This window comes from Pyrgilauda ruficollis, unplaced genomic scaffold (assembly GCF_017590135.1).
Source record: "Pyrgilauda ruficollis isolate IOZ18807 unplaced genomic scaffold, ASM1759013v1 scaffold58, whole genome shotgun sequence".
NCBI lineage: Eukaryota > Metazoa > Chordata > Aves > Passeriformes > Passeridae > Pyrgilauda > Pyrgilauda ruficollis.
Window position 1 is genome coordinate 3,607,420 of NW_024527488.1, and position 23,924 is coordinate 3,631,343.

Genomic DNA, 23,924 nt, shown 5'->3' on the forward strand with positions numbered 1-23,924 from the left:
TGTGGAGATGTTTAGAAATAATGGATATTATCACATGTGTGTAATTAGAAGTTGTTCATATTATCCTTCTAGGGCAGGTAAGTAGTTTGCCTTGCCATTTGAACTTGTCAAAAAGTATAGTTTTGTAAGGTTCCAAATTAATAGTTGTGTAAGGTTCCAAAAACTCACTTAATGAGACTTTTAAAAGAGCTAAGGGTTGTTCACGTATTCAGAGTTGGACACACAGAGAAATACCAACAACATTCTCAAGAGGTCAAAACAACAGAAAAACACTTTACAACAACCCCAGAAAATCAAAGAATTTTGGCAAAAGGTTCAGAGCAGCATTCAATCAACATAAAATACTTTTCAAAATGTTAATTTAGCCCATTTAGTTAGGAAACTGTAAGCCTGTTCGATTTTGAGTTACTCAAAAATTCTAAGAGGGAATTAGAAAGAAACAAAGGACAGAAAAGATACAGAAAAGGAGTATGATCCTTTGCAAAGCTTGGGTGTGCTCATCAAAATAAGGTAAGAGCCCAGTGTCACATTAACAACAGATGTCACTTTCCACTTTTGAAATTAAAAGTCCTGGTTCTGTTCAGAGAAGCATAGTAGGATTAATGATGAGGGTAGAATGTGACAAAAATAGATTTTACTTCACCTAGACTTAAAACTTCTGGGAATACTAGCCCTAAGGACAAAAGCTGCATTTGAAACCTCTTGTTTTCATTTTATTTTTCCTTTTTACCAATCTGCCCTCCCAAATTCTCCCTTTTCCTTCAAACAAACAGAAATCTGTAAAAATAAATAGCTGCAAGGAGATCAAACATAAGAAGTTTTTGTCGAAATTTTGTTTTCTGACAACATCAGAAAACAATGGAAGCTTCAGCCCCACTTCACAACGAACTTGAATGTTGCCACAACTTTGACACTGCAGTTACCAGTTTTTAAGCTTATTTTTGTCTGTGGGAACAGTTTTAGAACTACAATAAGGTAGACTTAAAACTTTTCTGAATGAGACAGATGGTTGCTTCCCATTTTGATTGCTGGGAACCATTTGCAGTTCTGGCAACTCAATGGCTACTGAAGTCTGGGGGGGAAAAATCAGCTTTGCACTAAAAAATGTTTACTTTTGGTATCCATGTATGTTAGATATGTATATTTGTATTAAACCACTTGAATTCTCTACTTTCTCTTTTTGTGCAGAGCGCTATTGGAACATCCCGTGCCTTTCAATGGGATACACTTAACTGAAGTATAATCCTGACTTTAAAAAGAAAAGAAATAAAAGTTTTTGTCTGTCAAATACTTTGATAGGTGTTCCCTTCTATAATAACACTCATGTCAAGATAGGCATGTTTCATTACTTAAAAAAAATAAATTATTCTGCATCCTTCTTTAAATATGTTCCTTTAATTTGAAGTGTATGATAGCAGGTTAGAGATAGAACTGCCATTTGGAACTATACTACAGTGAAATGGAACATTGTGGTAGAACAAAATCTCACTCCTGAGAACAAGTCTTAGTTTAGTGTGTCCATGCAACTCTAAATTTGAAATAAACTCATTTAATGCACGCTTAGGGCTTTTGTCCTCCAGTCCCTGCAGTAACATGTGTCAGTGTGCAAAAGGAAATGAGGACAGAAAGGGTAGAAAGAGAGCTTGCAAGAAGGCTCTTCAGAATATGAGAACTCAGGGCTGAAGGATGACATCTGAAGTAACTTTAGTTAATCAAGCTGCTGGGGTGTGAAGCAGGAAGCATGAATGTGCTCCATTCGTGCAAAAGATCACCACATGCATCCTTTCCAGAATGTACAATGCCCTCTTGATGAGCAGCAGGGAGGGAGGTGTAATTTATGTAATCTAAATAGGTATTTGACAATCTGGCATTGTTTCACTTCATTGACAGCATTTATCTTTGAAACATGGGATAATAAACTCGGCCCACTGCATTGAATGAGGACAGAGATGTACTCAGTCAAGAAATGTTTTTAAAGTGGAATTATACAATTGCTGGTGTTGGTTAATGGTCCTTTCTGATTTTTTACTATTTAATTTCTTTTTATATATTTGTACCTTCATTCTATAAAAATAAGTGTCAAAACAGAGGGGATGCTTTTATGTAATTGTCTCACTGGACTGCTTTATGCAGAAAGGCTGCTAAATTATAAGGAAATTTTGGTTTAAATGCAAATGATTTGCCAGCATTAAAGATTCAGTGCTTTCTGCAAGGCTGCTGTAGGAAACCCTCAGAGACAGAGAACGCCACTAAGCCAGTATTTTGGATTTTGTCATTTCTTTAAGAAGCAAACATCTCACTTTTTTGCTGGTTTTGTTTTTCTGTTTTGGGGTTTTTGGCAGATTTTCAGTGCTAGGTGGGACCATTTCTTCTTCCCTGAGATGCAGCGGAGACATAGAACTGGAGTGGCAACAGCAGCTGGGTCCAGCCTGGCAAGGAGCAGCAGAGAAATTGACACCAGAGGTCCAGAGCTGCCCCAGACAAGGCCAGCACCCCTCATCTGCCACCAGTGCAAGCTCCTATCTTCCTGCTTTTTTGTTTCATGGAGAAGGTTGAGCCAAGCAGGTCTTCTCCACCACATGTGCAGCCACTAACTTGGGTGAGAGGCTGCTTCTTCATCTCATTTTCTTTGTTTCTATGGAGTTCACAGGATTCATCTCTTTCATATCTAGAGGATATTGCTGTTATCTTGATTCTTGCTGGTTTGTTTTTTAATAAACTTTTTTTTTTTTCACTTATATTTTCCCCTGTTCATCTCTCCTTGTTGAAGGGAGTGAAGTAGCTCAAACTAGGTCATTTTGTAGTCTCCACCCCTTATGATTGTGATTAATTGGGACAGTGATTAAAGAAAGGTATTTTCTGATTAAGAGGCAAACATGAAGTCATGGGCTCAACTCCCTTCTGTCAAGAAATCTACTGTGGACCATGACTGAAAAGTCTTTCATGTGTGGATACAAAGGTGATGAGCACTCAAAGCATCCGGAGTCTTGTCACAGGTACATACTGTAAATGCACTAGGGCATTATTTAAGAAGTGGTTTTCTTTTTCATATTAATTTCAACAATATTGAGTGTTGGATACCAGCTGCTGTGTAATTATATCCAGCCTTTATCTCATTGACTTTTCTTTTGTTTTTTCTTCTAAGACTGTTTTTTTTTAATCTTGAAGCAATTCTGTGTGTCTTTCCTCCTCCCAAAGTTGAGTTTTGCTCTTTTCTAACAAGGTGTAGAACCTGATGTTCTTTATTACTTTCTACTTGTATTTTATGATTGTAAATAACTATTAAATTATTGAAGAATAAAGTGGTTTTTTAAAAAATATTTTTCTCCTCCCCCTGTTGATTAGTTTCTGGCAGGGTCTGCATGTCTTAATAACATGATATACTGGGTTGTTTAATCCACATAAAAGCCGATAGTAAATGATGAAAATTTGAATGTGCCATTAATTTACATTTTAAATGCAATATTTTCGTAGTCATGGAAATTAGAATTGGAAAAATATGTATTATGCCATTCAGTTCAGTCTCATCCACTGCAAGTTTGCCTTGGTATATTTATGATGCACATTTCCCAGTTCTTTATTTTAACTAATGAAGTGATGAGGATTTCAGAATTTATCTTGGGAAAGTTACCCAGAGCCCAGTGGGTCCTACTATTAAGATATTTTTATTTTGTAGCAAAATTTCTCTCCTTTTCTCTCTCCCTCTTTCAATTTTTTTTTTTTTTTTGCAAAGTTTCCTGTTAGCAGCATATTTTTAAAATCCATAAACTGTATAGGGTTACACATCATTGTTTTAAATTGAGTTTTGGATTTTTCAGTATGTGGATAGTGAAATTATTACCACACTTGCAGGATGGATGGATGACAATTAAGAACTGTTCAGGAGGTTTTTAACGCAGCCTAGTTATTTATATATAGTTTAGGCTGCCATGCCTTGCTAGCTTGACCTAAACTTCAGTTTTGGCTGACATTTTTTCTGTTTGTATTTTTTTTTTTTTTTTTTTTTTTTTTTTTTCTTTTTTTTTTTTTTTTTTTTACATATTGTCTTTCTATAATGGCTTTATTTTCACATTTTCTGTAGAAATAAGTTCTTAATGAAGATTTCTGTTAGGCTCTTAGTTTCTACATTAGATTAATTTTTATCTCTTAATGAAAGGTTTCATACTTTCTACAACTGTAGTGTTAAATACAAGTGGGAAGAGATCACTGCTACTTTTATCAATTGCCTAAATAGTCACTTCTGCATTTGGTTATAATTATCTCTACCTATCCTTAGAAAGGCTGTGTGATGCAGTGGAAATTCTTTGTGTAATATGGAGGTGGTGTTCAGGAATGTTGGGGAAGAAAAAGTAAATTTAATTGTGCTCCTTTAACAGCACTTACTGGAGATGTGTTCTTCATAGGCATAAATAGTAAACTTGAGATAGTCATTCAATAAACAATTGATTTGTGTGAAAATGATTAGGGTGATGGTAGACAAGTCTTTGTAACAAAAATCACCAGCTGCTCTTCTGTTTCGAGTACATTCAATTGCAACAATCAATGCTGTCTTTTGCAAGCAGGGCCCTTTCTAGGAACAAATTCAGTTTGTTTTTGCTCATCCTATTCCATTTTATTTAATTCCTGCTCATGGGATCCAGTAAAGAGGACACCTCTAAAATTATTTTGCTGCCAAGAAACCAAGTTTGCATCTGTTCTGTATTAATGTAGTGTAATAATTTTCCATTCCTCAGAATACTCAGGATATTAATTTACTGAAATTTTTAAAATAAACTCATTTTTGTCTGCTTTTTCCAGATTAGTCCCAGACTTCTTGTATGAGCCTCTGTTCTGAACACTGCAAGCAGGCATATAAAATTGAAAATGGTGACATTGTTACTCTTTTATTGAAAAGTCTCTTGACAAATTCTACCACCAGTTAAATTGTCATACTACAGAAAAAGGGAGCAAGTAATGGAAGAAGAAATACAGATGCTTGAGGCATCTTTGATGGGCTGAAATTTGTCACCAGGCCTGTCCTTTTCTGAAGGTTTATAATTTGTATAAAGCAGTTCCTGTACTGCTGGCAAGAAGCTCAGACTTTATGATTTCAGGCACTAGTTAGTCTCAAAAATGGAGGCTGGCATCCCACTTTGAAACTTCTGAAGGAAGCTTTAGTTTAAAACATGAAGATGAAAGACAACCTTTATAGTTCTAGAATTATACTTATGAGATGAAACTAATAATAAATTATTTTATATAACTACTTTATTAAATAAATTAAAACAAAGTTATCATGAAGAAACATTCAAATTTCTTTTGTTCCTCTTTTTTTCTTGTCCTTTCTATTGCTCTTCCGCTTAAAATTCTTTATACAACAATATAGACTTGATTACAGCGGAGCAGATTATGATTTTCTGTTTGAAAGGATATTTATGTTCATTATGCAGAGATCCTTCTGTGCTTCTGATTGTCTCCAGTGGTTAGGCATTTGAACCTCCCGGATAGCAGCTACTATAATCCAGTTCTAATAAAAATGTAGTTTATGCATATCACAGGAAGGTTTTAGGCAACTGTGAGCTATTCATACTTTCTCCTCAGGAGAGATCTAAAAATTTTCTGTTTTGAATAAAGTGCCTTCCCCCAGTTAACTCTAACTGGGGAAAAGTATTAAAGAAAATTCCTGACAGCTGTATATACCTTTCCCCAATCCCCCTGTTTAATTGACTCTGGCCCAGTGATAAGAGCATCACTTCTTTAGCGCACTAATTCAGCTCCCCCTTTTGTTGGGCAGTGTCTCCGAACTGAAGGGACCTGCATTGGGAAGACCCTGGATTGGGTAGACCCTGTGGGATCAGTTTCTTGATTTGGTTCTGTTTCAAAGTTAGGGAATGGATGTTTTTTTGTTGTTGTTGGTTTGGGGTTTTTTTGTGTTTTTTTTTTTTTTTTTTTGGTTGGTTTTTTTGTTGTTCTGCTTGTTTTGTTTTGGGTTTTAGTTGTTGTTTTTATTTTGTTTGTTTCCTAGTTATCATTACTGATATATAGTTTAATATGCATATATAAACTACTGGCGTAGCCATTTGTGCCTCTTTATATAATCAAATTTTAGAAAGAAGGATGTTACAGGTGCATGTGGAGCCACGTTGGTGGCTGTTAAGGCCAATGTTCAGATGCAATCTGTGTGTAGAAGTTCAGGAAGAGCAGGCTGTTGAATGTGGGAGCATTAGCAAAGGAAGGGAAGCACCCCTCTATATTTTTGTGGCCTCTACTTCTTCCTAACACCTGATGTTACACCTATTATGATTGGAGCTGTGATGGTGAACGTGGCAGAGCCTTGTTTTGATCCAGAACATTCTTACACAAGCAAACGGACATCTCAACGTCCCAGCTGTTGGTAATATGTAGGACAGTTTGCTTTTGGTTTGGTTATTTTTTTTTTCTTTTATGTGTCTTAAGGACTAAGAAACCTGTGTTTTAGCTATGTAAGTAAAGGTGATATTACTGTTTGTATTGGGTGAATTGAGTCCTGGTGATGACAGAGCTGCAGGCTGCTGTTGAGGGTAATTGAAGCATATCCAAAGGCAGCTGTCCTCCCAAAATAAGGACAGCTCCCTGCAGTGACTCACACCTGCCAGTGAGCCTGCACTTTGTAGAGAAATACACAAGCTTAGGATTCAGATTAGGTTTTGAAGAAGTACACCTTTACTAGGGAGATGTTGTGCCTGGGTTGATGAATCCAATTCACTGTATTTATAGCTGTGCATCGCTTCTGGGACCAAGCTGGCAACTTTGGATGGCACCAGAGAGTGCTGCACCATGCAGTGTGAGTAAATTATAATGTATTACTGCTTCAGGGACGTTTGCACCTGTAAAGCATTCTCTTACTTTCCATTCCTGCACTCAGCCTTTTTTTTCCCCCTGAGACTGACAGCAGAAGTGCTGGCTGTGATCATCTTCTATTATAAAAAAGGGATGTTGAACTCAACAACTCATATTATGTATCCTCATGAAACAAGCATCAGATAAAGCTGACTCAAGGCCATCGTGGACATGATTTGGTATTGAAACCACAGCCTGTCAACAAAAGGCTCCCTAGCCATTAGGAATCCCTTGAGCTATTCAGTGTTTTATAAACTAAGCAAGATAATCTGACACATTTAGGGATTTGTCTTGCTTAGATGCCAGAATACTTGAAAATTCAAGCTAAAGACCTGTGAGGAAGGAAAATAAACCAGGGACCGAAGTGGGTTATGCATCTAGCTGTATAAATTGCAAGGGTTAGGGGAGGTGGAAGGAAGGGGGTGAGAGAGAAGAGGAGACCAGGGGGCTGTCAGCTCTTTAGGGAAATGCTGCTACTGGCTCTGCCAGAGAGCAGTGCTGAGAGAATATGGGAACTGAAACAATGATCACAGAAAATGGGGAAACAAGAAAGGTACAACTCACAGTGAAAAGAGTAGCAAACTGTGTGATAATTTTCATAAGCAGCTAAATGTTGAGATTATTATCTGGAGTTAAAGACTGAATGTTCTCTGATCACTGTTATAAATCCAGCAAGACTTAAAAGAATGCCAGTACACTGTTGAAAAGCTTCAGGAATGCTTCCATAGCTATGCACACAGTGATAGGAATAAAGGAATAATTTTACCAATGTATATTTTTTCAACCAAGAATCTGCAGCTTCCCACCATATATATGCATCAGTTGGTATCCTGTGCACAGTTCTGACATCCTTTTGCTTTTTTTTTTTTAGTCCACCTTCTCAAAGGTAATTATGAACTCTTTCAGAGCTTGTCACATATATTCTTTTCAGTAGAAAGAATCAGAAAATCACTCTTGCCTGCAGGTGTACAGAGCATGCTGGAAAGATCACATTTGTAGTCTCTGCAAAATCTAGAATCTAAGTCAAAATTTTGGATACGAATTACAAAGTGAGGATTCATGTGCTGTTTATCTGAGGCTTTCTGTTTCTCCAGTCTTAGTCTTTGACTCTGTTAAACTAACCAGCTTACCTTGAAGGTTTTTATTTCTTTAGAGAAATGTGTTTATAAGATATGCCTTGAAAACTAGGAAATAAACCCACAGACACCTGAGTTAATATTTTCTTCTATGCTACACAGAGATTTCTTTATGCATATGTGAGACGTGGCTGTGCATCCTGAATACAACTCAGGTACTTACCAAGCAGAGCCTCTTTTGCCTTGGGGCTTTTGCTCTAAGGCAGAGGATCTATTTTATCATTGGTTTTTTGTTTTTTTTTTTTTTTTTGCTTGTTTGTGTGTTGGTTTTGGGTTCTTTTTTGTTTTTTTCTCTCTCTTGCCTTTTGCCTTTCCCTGTCACTGTCACCAGGAGAGCTGAGGCAGCACAGGTGGAGGGAGGCCTTAGATCTACTTTTGTCATTTACATCTACTCATATTGGTTTCTCCTTATTGGTGGAAAGGGTTAAATTTAGGGGGAGATAACTCTTTTCTGAGTGTCCACCTCTTATTTTGTCTTAAACTAAGACACAGTGTTTCAATGCCATTTTGCAGTCAAGGAATGGAAATTCAGATTAAGCAATCTTCTCATTATAAACCTTTGTATCCAAAGTGGAAATTGCACACCACCTTTTTTTTTTTTTTTAACTGGAAATCAGTGAAAAGAAAACATGCTGTATTAAGAACTTATATTTGGATAAATTCAAACGGATCCCAAGACTGAGCAGAAGGTCCTTATCTGCTGTCCCCTGCTGACAGCAGAAAATGTTCTGGTGGTACTTCTACCCACACCTGCAGAAGCCTGGCAGCATCAGCTTTATGACTTGGCAGATCATAGGAGGAGCCAGAGAAACCCTCTGGAAAACATGGTAGGTACCATTCAGTGTTTCTCTACAAAGCCTCTGACTAATTACTCTTGGGAGTTTTTCTGTGCTTGGCAGTTAAGGTAGGTTCTGTATGAGGCTGTGTATTATGGTAACTGAACTAATAATAGCTACTTTTGATTATATAATTAAGGCTTTATTTAGTGCAATGAATTATTTGCTTCATATGTATAACATGAGTGCAAAAAAATCTATTGCTTCAAAGTGTAAGAACTGTTAAATTGAAACCATTTCTAAATTTTAAGTGATTTTCTTTAGGTGTAAGTTTTTTGCTGAGTGTTTTCCTTGTCTTGGCGTTGAATATGACAAGGAAGGAGAAAGCCCAGCCAAAGCTGCATATATTTTTTCATACCAGTAGTTAACATTAGTCTATTCTAGGGTCTGTGTAAACCCAGAAGGAGCACAGAAAAGGAATTAATGTTTTTGGAACTTATGAACTGTCAGAATAGAAGTAGGGTCCTGCTTGTTTGGTCACATGGCAAGTAAAGTCATGTGCACTGTACTCAGGACAATGATTGTACTGGATGAGCTATAAGGCCTTCCTAACTCACTGTTTTGTTTCTAGCACTGGTTAGAAGGGATGATTAGGAAAATAATAGAGGAAAAAAGCATTTATGGAATGATTTTTCCTCTAAAATATTCTTCACTTTCTGTAGTAAGAAGCTGAAAGATTTGAGCCAGCTTTCATGCAAAATATTGTGTTTAATAGAGGTTTTTCTTATATCATTATACCAATAATTTATGTAATTACCTTCTAGTAAAAATATGGTGCCAGTGCTTCCACAAACAACTCTGTAATATGGAGGAAAACTGTTTCTTTATTTAGGCCCATTTCATCAGGGGCAAACTGATTCTTATATCCTTTGTAAATCACTTATCCATTTTCAAACATCTTTAGTTTTCAAACATTCTTTTGCTGGTTCTGAAGCCTTTTTATCTATACATTGTTCACAGTTCACAACTTATTCCTCGTGCCTCGCTCTCTGAATCGTGTGTACACAAGGAGAAATCTCCCTGAGATAATGGAGATAGCAATGGCAAGAAGGTAATGGAATAGCTGCTGTAATTGTGGTGTTATATTAACTGGGCTACGGAGGTATTTATGGATAGGTCAGAGAAAGAACAACAACAGAGTGAACTGAAATATTTCCAAGGGGGAGATACAGGTGATATCAAGAGAAAAAAACTTCTTTATTATTTCTTATTATGTGTACATTTAAGTTGAACTTTCTAATGAGTTAGGCACTTTTAATTTTTGTTGTTGCTGTTTTATTTTATAATCCTATGCTTTGTAGTAAAACATTACTGTAACAGTTTTGCTTAGAAGATAATTGTAAAAGGCATTCAGTTTGCTGCTGCTTTTTTAAATAAATATGTTTGAATTATGGATCAGTCCTGATTTTTGTCATTGGCCTTGGTCTGGGAAAAAGAGTTTTTCATCTTTGAGTTTTAATAAAGTAGGGACTCCAGAATTAGAATTTATACGACAGCACAGTGACATGAGACAAAAAACTAAACTGAACATTTCAGCTGCAATTCTATTGGATTTGAAGTTGTGTGTTACGTTGATAGAATTTCAAGATTTGCAGAAACTGATTCACCTCATGCTGAACTAAACGAGAATTTGTCTCTTTGGTGTTTATTGTTTATGAAGAACACATGATTCTAGTGCAAAAAATCCCAACAAAAAATTTTTACAGTGAAATATAGCCACATTTTAAGATGTGGTTCTTGAGTGGAAACCTAACTCCTCAAGTACTTTATTGATTCTTTTGACTAAAACTCCTGGAGGAGAGAACCTAAATGGTGGAGCAGTGGCTTTTAAAAGGGTGAAAATATATTCCATTCTATTGATGGGAATTGCCCCAGCAATATGTCCAGTAGCACCATTAAACTTTTGAACATAGTGAGACTTCTTGAATTATGCCCTTCATCTACCATTACTACTTTGACTGTGTAGCATTTTAGTGATATATTTTGTAGATATATGTATACATATTAGAGCTTACCTGATTTTCCCTTTAGATTTTTAGACATATCTGAGTAGGAATCCAGCCTGTGATTTATTTTTAAATGTTGCTGGGAAGCAAGGGGAGAAGTGGTTGCTAACAAAGGCTGCCCTGAGGCACTGAAGATGTCAAAAGCTTTGTCATTGGTTCCTTCAGTCACTGTAAGGTGAATGCTTTCACAATACACTTTACAGTAACTTTGGGGAATTTATTGCATACAAGGTTACTATTTGGTTGTTTTAACTTAAAATTCATACTATGACAAATATTTCTGGCTATTTTTCCTTCTTTAATCAGAAAAATATTATAAATAATATGTGTGTGAACCACCTCACATGAAATGTTCAGCTAAAATATCAAAACAGCAAAGATTATAAAGAGCAAAATATGAAATGCATCCCATTCCCCTTTTTACATGCTACGTAGTTATCTTTTCTTGACCTTAATAAATTCTCTTTTTTTTCACCATATTTTCTTTAGAACATTTTCATCTGGAATATCATGCCAAATACCATTCAGCTTTGTATGAGGATGAGCATGATTCCCCTATCAAAGAGGGAAAGAATACTTTACCTGAAGATGGTTTTTAAGGTTTGCATGTGATTCTTAGCTATAGAGGAAGTTAGTTTGTTTTTGGTTTCAGTTAGAGCATCTACAGAGAAGTATGGGCAGCACTGTGGATGTTTCTGTACCTGCTTTAAGAATTCAAAATTTCTTTCACATAGGAAAGAATCAGGGAAAAGCCCATGGTCTCTTACTACTCTGATGGTCAAAAATTATGAAAAAATTCACAACCATCTTTTCTGCATTAATAGTGTGCAAAAACAGTACTTAAAAAATCCTCAAGATCTTCTGTTTCAGAGGGATTTTGCTTGGGTGAGTGGTTTTTTTTCATGTCTAGCACAAATATATATTTCATCTTTTAGAAGAGCAATATTTTACCATTTCTAGCGTTAGAAAACCACTGAAATTATGAACCTGAGATAAAATTCAAATATTTTAAAAGTGTTCAGCCCTGAATAAAATTTTGGGCAGAAGCTCTGGAAGCACAGCAAATATTTAGAGACTGTAAATTGACTGTGAGAAAAGAGTACTCTCTGTATGTTGAGGGGGCTGTAAACTCTGTTTGCGATCTAGAATCTCTCACAGGCAATATTAAGGATATGTAACTATCTTTTATATTCCATGATGGTAGAAAACCAAGGATCTTTTTTGTGTGTTATTGAAGTTATTAAAATTGAAGGTTCAGTTTTCTGACAAGTGCTTACAATGAAGTTTTGTCTATGTGTGCACATGCTTATTTAAGAATATATATTTCTGTGATTTAATGATGTAATTATTCAAGATGTAAAATAAGAAAACCCTTTTTCACTGGAAAAGGATAAAATTTAGTGATATTGAATATTTTCCCTTCCAATTTTAGGGTTTGGCTGCTGAACCCACATCAGATCCCTCAGTCTCACTTTTGCCTTCCTAAGTGATACACACAGATGTGTTCCTCAAAGCATTTCATATTGCTGTTAAACTCTCTGGGTCTCTCATGGTTCTTTGTAAAGTCTTTTTGAGACAGATACTCAAAAATGCACAAACTTCCATGTACATGATTGAAAGTTAGTATGTAAAAGTATAGAGCATCAGAAACACTTAATGAAAGCACTGGGACAGCTGAGAGAATTGCTGCAATCTTTGAACATGCAAAAATAGTAACCGAAAAGTATACTTCTTATATATCTATGTGGCATATGGAGTGATCAAAATACACCTCACCTTTACAAATGCACAATCAAATCAGGTGGGACTCAATTTCACTCTGTTGCACAAAAAACATTTGGCCTTGAGTGAGTATTCACACTCCTGCCAAATGTAATTCTTCCAGAGGTAACCCACAATCAAAATAGCTTTTCAAGTGTTCTTGAAAAGGTTGCAGGAGAAAGTGGGATATCAGAGAGCATATGTTATTGTGTAATAAGCCATGAAGCAGATATCAGAAATTAATGAGGCAAAGAAAGCAAATGCAGGAAGCAGCAGCAACTAAATTTGGGAAAAGCTTGAGTGTTGTGGGACACAGGAACATTGTGTTGTCTTCTTTTTCTCTATGACGTAGCTGAAAGTGGAGACTTGAATAAAAGTTTTAATGTGATTCTATGCATGGAGGTAGCCATTGAACTTCAAAACAAAGCCCCTAGTGGTGTATGCCAAGGTGAAATGAGCAATTGAAGAAGTAAAGGATAAATGGATCTGTAAACAGTACAGTTTCAGAAAACAATTTTTCCAGATTGAATAAATAACCTAATGTTTCCCAGAGCATCATCAGAATGCCCATCACAGATGGGATGCTGGCTTCATTGTGAAATTTTAAGGAGTTTTAGGCATCTGTCTTCAGACTCTTCCTACAGAAACATTTGTTTTCCATCAAACAGAAGCAAACCTTAATTGTCATTCTTTACCCATGGAATAGAATGAATTTGTTGATATTTTATCATCAGCAACAGAAAGATCCCTTCAGACTGTTTCATGGGAGGAGGAAGAGGCAGCCTCTCAGTTTGAGTGACATACTGGGTACCAGGACAGAAAAGTCCGACAGTAATGAATGCTGGAATTCTAATATAGGCTCTCCTTGTCCTTAAGAGCTTGTTAAGGATCAGCACTACCATGCTGGTTGACAGAATTCTAAATTTCATTACTGTGTAATAAAAACAGCTCAGCTTCAAAATTGGTCAGTTTATTGATTTTAAGTGGCAGGGGATTTGCATGCATTCATTTTGTAGGCCGTTACTCTTTGACTTTCAGAAACCAATCTGCTGTTTTGAGTAGTGGATTAAGCATGCAGATATTACGGTGATCAGAGCAAATGAAATGTTCATATTAGGGATGTATCTCTGAAAAATTGTGTGGAATATCTTTTCTGAAACCTTTGTCAGCAATAATAGAATTTTAGCCTGGGTAATACAACAGCTTTGTGGTTTTTTTCCACATTTAACTTTTGGAAAAATTATGAGGAAGATGTAGATGTTATAATTCCTTGTTTATTTTTCATATATGTGACATTTTTTAAAGAGAGAGCCAAGTTTTTTATGCAGTTATTCCATTGCTATTCACCTTCTAATTCTTTCTTGCTTAAAAATCCTGGAATATATTCCATTTATATGAATCAAAAAGAGAAGGAAACAATTAATTTCCCACAGAAAAAGTGCCAATTTTGTGCTGCCACTAGATCAGGCTGCGATACTGGCTGTAGTTCTCAGGCTGAAAACTAAAAAGGATAAGAAAAGTTTTTCTTTGTGTGAAAGAAGTGGGATCAGTGTCTGTGTTCATAGGTGGTTGACTGTCACCTTCCTCACAGAGGATGTCTAATTTACTTCAATTTATTGAAGACAAGGGACTGGGAAAACAGGGATCAAATTTACTGTGAGTCACAGCTCAGCTGTGCTGGTCTTTGGCCCTCATGCCACTCTGCCATTCAGGAAATACACAAAAAACCTCACATAGTCCTATATGTAGTGAAGCTGAACTATTTAAATGAATGCTGGTTTATTTTGGTTATCCAGAACTTTTTGTATGCTAAATTTTTTTATGGGTGCTGTCTTTGGAGATAATTTTCCATAAAATTTAATTACAGCAGTTGAAGAAATAAAATCTTATTAGACTATCTAGCCTAAACAAAAGATACTTTGAAATTATTGTGTAACATTAAGGGATGTATTCATTAAAGGCTGCCTCTGATTTTTTTTGCATTTAGATGTCGTTTATATTTGCATACTGTTTCAAGCCTTCAGATTTTTTTTTGTGTTGTTAATGTGACTAGTTTTCATCGATGCTATCTACTCAGAAAACATATCATAGTGCTATGAATATTGATTTTTGAAGATATGAGTTTTGAAGTCAGGTGTTGATAATTTGAATTGGCTTGGGTCCAACTGGATGCAGTTTTGATGTTTAGTGTCTACCTGTGCTGCAAAAGTGTAAAGGAATAGCATAAACTTATAAGATAAATGCAGACCTGTCAATCAAAACACTTTAAAAAATAGGTTTCTTTAATTTCTCTTAAAAGGGGAGAATCAACAAAAGTAAAGACAAGCTGCAAAATGTGAAAGGAAACCAAATATTTGATTGCAAAAATTTTTATTTGGGTATTCACAATAAAAAGTGGACTACAGATGTGTAATTTACATAAATGCTTTTACAAACATTTAAGAATGACAGGTGACTGTCTCAAACACTGTTTAGGACAAGACAGAAGGACTCTGCCAGGAGATGACTGGAGTTTGAGATTAAATAAAGGTGGGATTATTGTTGCCTCAGACCTAGGGGGAGGTTAACAAAGCTGGGCCAGAAGAATGCATCACTGATAATGGACAATTTCTGGGCCACAAGGAAAGCCAACACGGCAACTCTGCTGAAATCAGCTAGGACTAGGTAAAAAAGTAATTCTGGCAGTGGGAGAGCATGACCAGTGACCACAGCTCAAGCAAATCATTGACTCAAAAGAAGAGAGAGACTAGTTAGCATTAGAACTGAGGGAATCATTTAACCAATAAAATAAGACAATTGTGTAGCCAATGAACATTAATTTCTCTGCTACAAAAATGTATACATGGTGAAAAATTTTGAACTACTTCAGGAACCTCAACCACCAAGAAGGCTAGGTAAACTGAGTTGGCATTCCTTGTGGCCCAGAAATTGTCCATTATCAGTGATACATTCTGGTGACTAGCTTCTGCTTATGCTCTCTCTCTCTGTCTTTCCTCTCTTTTGTATTTCTTTCCATCTCACTACCTCACATTTTATTGTTAAAATAAAATCCATACTATTGACTTCAGCGTGTGTCCTCTCATACACCTTAATTCGAGCAAAGGCATCTCTCAATAAGTGGATCTTAACATTCTGGTATCTATCTAATGTGGGGATTAGTAAGGGTTTAAGATACATCCAATGTGGGTATTCAAGAAGAACTCATGTTAAATTGATATATATTTTTCATGGGCTGTTGGGTAGATGACAAGCAGCAGCTCCAATATATTTTGACTTCAGAGAGGTTTGTTCCGCTGACCTCTATACATTTCAGAAGTAAATCAGAATTAAATGCCCAATATGTTTAAATGAAAGTTTATTTATTGTCTATGGGAAGGGTTTTCATTATGGGCTGAATCCTAGTTTGTGGGGTTTTTTTTTTTTTTTTTTACTCCCTTCTATGATAGAAAAGATAAGAGGCAGTTCTAGGGCAAGGGCTAGCTGCTACTTGGAACCCAAGTTGGAATTTCAAAGTGACTGTGGTAAATAAAAATTTTGTGATGAAGAAGATCAATGAAGATAAATGCAAGTGATAATATAGGGAATAATTAGGTATGCAACAGTGCTGCTGAAAAAATGACAGCACACTGCAGTCCAAGTCAGCAATATGTTGCTATTCCGGGAAAGCCAGAAGTCATTCTGAAATGCATTAATTAATGTGTAAGGATTATGATACTCTGTGTATCCGCTGGTCAGGCCTCAGCTGTAAGAAGGTGAAGGGCTCAGAGTACCTGTAATAATGATGATTTTGGAAAAGGAAAATAATGAAAAATATTTTCACTAAATAAACAGTAAAATTTTAGGGTGGTGTGGGGATATGAGCCTTGCAATAAAAATTGTTACAAAGAAGCTTTTTTTGTTCTTTGAGGTTTTGATTTTGTTTGTTTGGTTGGGTTTTTTGTTATTTGTTGAGGGCTTTTGCTCACAGAAATAGAAAAGAGTAATTTTTTTTTTTTTTTTTTTTTTAATCCAAACTGACTTAAAGCTTTCCATCTGGAAAGTGATGCCCTGAAGCAGTTCTGCAGGAGACACCACTGGAGTTTTAAAACAAAACCAAAAAACCCCCCAAACACCACAGGGTTGGAGATCTCACCTGAAATATGGGATACAAAAATTAAATTAATATGTCGTACAGGGATTTAATATATCATAAATAGACTGTGAATTATTTTAGAGTAGAATTTAGGTTTTCTGCATTTAATCATAAAGTTGTTCTTCTGTTGCTACAAATGTAATTTAATAGTCTTTTTAACAAAAAATTCTGGGTTTCAACTAAAAATGAAAATTTTCTGTTTTATAACACATTTTAGTAATTTTTAATAGCTTTAATAAATAATAGGTTTCAACAAATCTTTATTTTCTATTGGAAAAAAGAATGCCCCCACATTCCTTGCTAAAACAAGGAATTCATCATTTGTATACCCAAACGAAATACAAATTATTAAATTCCTGTTTGCCAATGAATCTTTTTTGTACATCTTTGAACAAATCTTAAATTCCAGCTGTGCACCACTAAGTCATGCATATGGTCCTGAATATTTGGGTCTTTTAATCAGTAAAACTCTAATTTATACAGCCTTGCCTTTTTTAGTGCTGAAAGGAGATTTGTCAGCCCCACTGTGAGTTCAAAGTACATCTGGTACTGGATAGCTGATGGTAAACAGGGAGAATTTCTGTTGCTTAATGTACCAGTCGATTATTGTTGATATATATTTACAAAATTTATAGATGTAAATAAAGTATATTATAACTTAAAATTATATATAATTTAATCTTAAAACAATTGAACTTACAGTTTTAGAAATTTTGTTTTTTAAATATATGTAGTTATTTAAAAAAAAAATACTCTATGGGCAGGTTTCCTAAATTGATTACTTGATCATGTCATAGGCCACCTGTGCTGCTTCAGTGTGGCCAAACTCAAGTCCGCTCTCAGGAGGGCAGCACAAAAAAAATATAGTAATATATAAAGAAAAGAGTATTTGGAAAAAATATTTTTATAGCTTTATATTTAAAAGATAACCAAGTTGATTCTTAGACCGAGTGTAGAGATAAAAATATGCTTGTGTATATTTTGCTATGTACTATATATATAAACATTTTTACTATGTACATAAATATATATATATATAAGTATATACTTGGAACATGAATGTTTAAAGTGTGTTGCCTGATGACCCTCCCTGTCACCTGTATTTACCAAAACATCAAAATTGGTTAATCTACCTGTTTTTTAAAGTTTCCCTGAGCTTTTCTCCTTAAGTATTTGGAAATTATTTTGTGTGTTTTTAATCACCTTTTAATCTGTCTCCTGAGAATTTTCATGCCAAAAATGGCCATTAAATATTCTCTGTAACTTTAATACAGGATTCCAAGGATGGCTAGAGTTGTTAGGTGCTAATAAACACCTGGCATTGTGGAGGGTCTGTAAATGACACATGAGCCTTCTTTAGAGGCTTAACTAACCCAGTTGTCCTGCATTGGGATGTCTGTGTTTGATGCTGCTGTGGGAATTAACTGTTCACCACTCACTGACTTTTGAAGGACTATAAACAGGGTAATAAGACGTGATTTAAGAAACCTTTTGAAAATTAATAGCCAGCTGTATGCAGTGTTTGATTAACTGTTTAAAAAATGTTTGATTGATGCACACTGTCAGCAAATGCTCTAATTGTGCAAGTCACATTGTCCAAGCACTTGGATTTTATTACTGATTAAAGATATATATGTTTGTGCATTCAGTGGTGTTTCAGAGGAAAGCCTTCCTTCAATGTCACCTTTCTTTCATTTGCTTTCACCTATAAACCAGTTCCTCTGATACTTTGAGATGCATGCATGAATGATTTCATGATTGGTACAGAATCAAAGAATGACTGGGGTTACAAGGGACCTCCAGAAGTCATCTGATCCCATCCCCCTGCTCAAGCAGGGTCACCCTGAGGTAATTGCCCAGGACCATTTCCTTACAGCCTTTGAGTTATCTGCATGGATGGAGACGCCACACCTTTTCTGGGCAACCTGTACCAGTGCTCATCCACATTCATAGGAAAAAAAAAAAAAAAGGGTTTCCTGATGTTCAGAAGCAACCTCTTCTATTTCACTTCATGGCCATTGCCTTGTCCTGTTATTGGGTAACAGTCAAAAGTGTCTTAATGTCTCCTTGGCACACTGCCTTCAGATATTTGTACACATTGATGAGAACCCTCCCTGTGCACTTCTTGTTTCATATATTTGTCTTGTCTGATTGTGAGGGAAGCTTGTTTATGAGAATGCCCACTCCTATCCTTGTTTCCTTTTCCTTTTTTTGAACTGGAATAAATGTGTAGAGAAGATTTAGTGATTGGATCAGGGTGCTATCTAATTCTGTTTTCTCTTTCAGAGGGTCTAAAACCTTTTGCAGTTTATAACTAATAGATAATTATGCAGAAAGTATTTGGGAGGAAAGACCACATCTCTGCCTCTCCCAAATCACAAGGAAGTTTTTCTGCTTACAGTACCTATTAATAAGAACCTATTTCTGTGATTTCTGCATTCATGGCTGATCTGTGAGTATTAAAACCTCTAAGAGAATAAAATGTGAAAATGCATGCCTCAGAGTTGGAAGACATAACATGAAAATTTGCATGAACCATGAAACCACCTTTTATGTAAGGTGAATTTTCCATAGTAGTTTAGAGCATCTGAAAACCATTGCTGTATAAAAAAACTTTCACTTTATCTCTGAAAAATATGTGCACAAGAGTAAGAGAGAAGGAAATAAACTGTGTGCTGTATGTATCTATCGGGATATATCTAAAATCTATATTGACTGAGTAAGAATTTCCCCTATCTTGCTAATATATATTGTAATTCAGTCACTTTTGCTGTGTTAACAGAATGGAAACTAGTAATTCTCATTGCTTCTTGCAGTTCACTGCTTTTTCCATTCATTCTCTGCGGTTGAATCAATTTTTTTAAGGCATTATTAAGTTTTCCCTTGGAAATGCTAATTTTCTGAAATCAGAAGACTTCTTCATTATGGCTTCACGAGAAATTTTTGATTGATTGCTGAATGCACTGCACTGTGTGCCCATTCAGCCTTGCAGAGCACTGACAGTTTTGCCTGAGGGAGGGTGACAATCCCGTGCCAGCCATCCTCAGAGGGCTTGTTCAAGCCATCATTGAGGGAGCTGGCATCTTTTGGCCTTGATTTGATCACACAAACTCTGTTCTGACTCTGTGGATTTCCTATATTTTAATTTCACTGCCTCTTTTACAGCGTCCAGTCCCCCTGGTCTTCTGATCTTTACTTGCAACACTTCCTATAGTGGGCATGAAGTACAACAACTTGCCAGATGTTACAGACAGGTATATGTATCCTAATAATTCCGTGTTTTCACAGCTCAGAAGTGTTGACGCTACCATATATTCATGAAAGAGATCCATGCATTCCTTAGGTTAATGCTGCTGAATGCTTATAGTGCTCCTGTGATTTCTGTCAAGATTAGCTGGGGAAAATGGTTTCTTTGGAGTAAAGAGCAGCAGATTTTCTGAAAGCAGGATTCTGAGTCCGAGGCTTGAGCTCACAGCCAAGTGGCAGTGCCAGAGCTAGTGCCAGTCTTCACGCAAATTTCAGACTTGTTTAAGTGAGAACTTTTTATAAGAAAGTGCAAAGGAAGGATTTTGCTGTTGATGCAAAGGCATGCTTTCTACAGGGAGGCAGAATGGAAAAAATCATATGGGGAAATACACTTCTACAGAGTATGTAAAATGTTTACGTGATCTCCACTGTAACGTAGTTAAAAATCAGGTACTTTTACAATGCAGCTGTTAAAAGTGTGAATGAAGTGCAAACATGCAGGAAATTTTTGTTGTAAATACATATTTTTCTAATATTTTTTCTCTAGCAGCTTAATAAAACTTTTTAAGGTTATCAAAGGCATAATAAGGAGGATAAATCAGATGTCTGAACTGATGCAGTCTCACTGTGATATGCCAATAGCAATAATGTATAGTGTGGCTACGACTGCCTATCATAATTTCTTGTGAGTGGTGATAAGTGCCTGCCATGGTTTTAAACCCAGCTGGAGACGAAACACCACACAGATGCTCACTCAACTCCCCCTTTCTCCCCCACCACTTCAGTGGAAGGGGGAGGAGAATTGAAGTAAAACTTGTATGTTGAGATATGAACAGTTCTATAATTGAAAATATAGTAAAATATTATAATAATGGTAACAGTAATAATAATGATGATAATAAAAAGGGAAAAAAACCCCAAACAAACAAGTGAGTCACAGGGCAATCACTCACTGCCTGTTAACTGGTGCCAATCCTCACTTCCCCCGCCCAGACTTGCCTCTCTTCCAGGCAGCAGCCCCAGTTTGTATAAAGGCCATGGTGCTCTATGGTGTGGAGTACTCTGTTGGCCAGTTCAGCTCACCTGTCCCAGCCATGCTCCCTCACACTTTTTTGGTTTTGTTCTTGGTTTTCTTTTTGCACATCTCCTCAGTGGCAGAGCACTGCACAAGGAAAGAAAAATTCCTTGAGTTAGGATACACACAACTTAGCACAGACCCCAGAACATTGATATGATATAAACATTCTCATTCTAAATCCAAAACAGAGCACTGTAACAGCTACCAAGAAGAAATTTACCCCAGCTGAAGTCAGGACAGGTACAAATGAGTTCAGAAATGAAGTGGAACTCTTTCCATTCTTATTTTATAGACAAAATCCTGCCATGTTAAGTGTTTTAACCATTCTGTTTTGTTTTGTTTCTCTCATGACTCTTATGAAAATATATTTAATATTTAGGGTTCACACTGTTTCTGTTTGTGTATGTGTCTTTCCCCCTTCCTCCTCCCCTGTTCTGAAGAAAATGTATTTTGAAGGCGGTTGTTTCCTAAACTATAAGTATTTACCATTACCTCTTGGCTGCTGTTTGTTTGCTTGCCCTTTGGATCAACATCTGTCTAGCAGCTTTTAATATGGTTGCTTGCCATGTGCTGGAGAATGAATTCTCCGTCCAAAACCCCTCTTGAATTTGGGTTTCTTGGTCTGACTGGAGGAAATCCCAGGGAGAAACAGCAGGAGTGTGAGTCATGCTCCTTGAGGCGTTTTTGAAATGGGAGCTTTGTGAAGGTTCTGTTGTGCTGCCTGCTCTCCCAGCATGGTGAAGCAGAAGCTGTCTAGTGTAGGAAGAAACAAGGAACTTGTCACAGCTAACACAAAGATTTTTGTGTTTGTAAAGAGTAATTGATTCCACAGTGGATTACCCAAACAACAGAGAAGATAATACCACAGGGCTCAGCCACCTCGTCTGAAATTGTGAAATGTTTTTCGACATTAAAAGGTACCATGAGTTTATTTTTCTTGAAAGTTACTGTTCTAAAAGGATCTCAGGTTTTTATGTAAATATTAACGCCTGAAAACAAATCTACCACTGTTCCTGCTTATCACCCTGGTCTCTCCATAGAAGCCATTTTTCACTGCATTACTGTTCTGTTTACCTTTGTGTTTATGACTGCATTAATGCAAAGAGCTTAAATTAAAACTAATACAACACAATGTATTGTTATTTTGTGAGGTTAGTCCCACAGAAAACAGGTATGTTTCTTCTGCTTAAGCCTATAACAGTTACAAAACAAGATGGAACTTGAAAAATTAAACTGAAGGAGTTTTACTCATCTAAATTAATTCCCATTCAATTATACTTGAATCTGTGAAATTTCTTTGCACAGATTGAAGTTTTAGATTTTATTCAAGATCATTACTGCAAAATAAAAACAAATAAATACAAATAGTGAAAAGCTGACAGCTTAAACTTGCAGGGTTCTTGGAGATCTCATGGCTTTTATTATTATTTTATTTCCTTGGAATAACTGAGATGCTGATAGTAATAAATTAGTAGTACTTTAGATCACTTAAAACTTTTTTTTCTTTGTTCTAATTAAATTAATTTAATGAGTGTCAGTTTTATTAGTTAAAGAATTCTTTAGCTATTTAGTTTTAGTCATTCAAAGTCATCATTAGCTTAGGTTATCCAGCTGGAAATTACAGCCACAATGTGAAATCTGGAAAATGCATTAGTAAAACTTCAGCTTATTCCTACTGGTAAAGATATATTTTTTTAATCCTTTATTTATTTGATTAAAGTATGGCTAAATTTCCATACAGTGGAAATTTTTCATCTTAGGGAAATAACAATAAATAAATTGGGAAATTAATATAGGAAACTGAAATTCATGTAAGTGGGTTGTTCTGAGGTGAGTTTTCTGTGTGTCAAAAGTGAGGTGGCAAAGCAAGCAGGGGGTCTCCCTGACTTTTACTCCTGGATCTTTTGTGGGATACTATATAGCTGTTGATTTTGTTGATGAACTTGTGTTTGACCTTTGGCTTATCATTGTACGCTATTATTGATATTGTCAATATTCTATAAAGTTAAATATAAAGATTTTGATGATATGTAAGTTTAGAGAGTGAATCAGGGTCAGTACGCAGATGCATTCCAGAGTGAGTGGAACCTAAAAAAGAGATACTTGTACCATGTTTGCTAATTCTTCTGCAAGGCCTCTGTAGAGAAATAGAAGACATAGGGAAAAAATAGGGGGAATTGTAGGCACACAGTTTGTGGTGATTGGGAGTGGGGCAGCTGAGCCTCATCCCCAGTGGGCAGAGCTGTGAGGAGCAGGGAGCAGCAGTGACAGCAATGAGCCATGGAGTGCCCAGGGGCACTGACCAACCACCAAAGGGAGCAGAGGGCACACAGGGGCAGTGCATCAGTGTCAGGGGATAAAAGGCTGGGCTGAGGGACAGGAAGGGCAGATGCTGGCAGCCTTCTGGAGTGGCGGGTGCTACTTTACATGGGCAAACACCTGAAGCCTTCTGATGAGGTAAGGTGTTAATTCTGTATGGGCAAATGCGTCGAGCCTTCTGAAATTGTGTGGTGGCACTTTGTGTGTCGTGGCCATCTCAGTTGTGACAGGTGCTGTGACAATTGGGTTAACTGTATTTTGAAGCTATGTTGACAGATATAAGGCTAAGTTAAATGCTTATGGGGGGAATGGACACTGATGAATGCCTAAAGATGTGTTAGAAAAAATGTGCTGTTACAGCCAGAACATGTTCAAATATTTCTGCTGAGTGTATATTTCTTTATATACTGTACGTAGCACTATGGATACAGCTCATCTGTTGTATCATAAGTGTAAAAACTGAAGAAGTCAGATCTGATATATGTGTTTTCTGCAGTTATAATTGGTGTTTCTGTGGACACCATGCAGATAATAACATCACACATCTCTAGA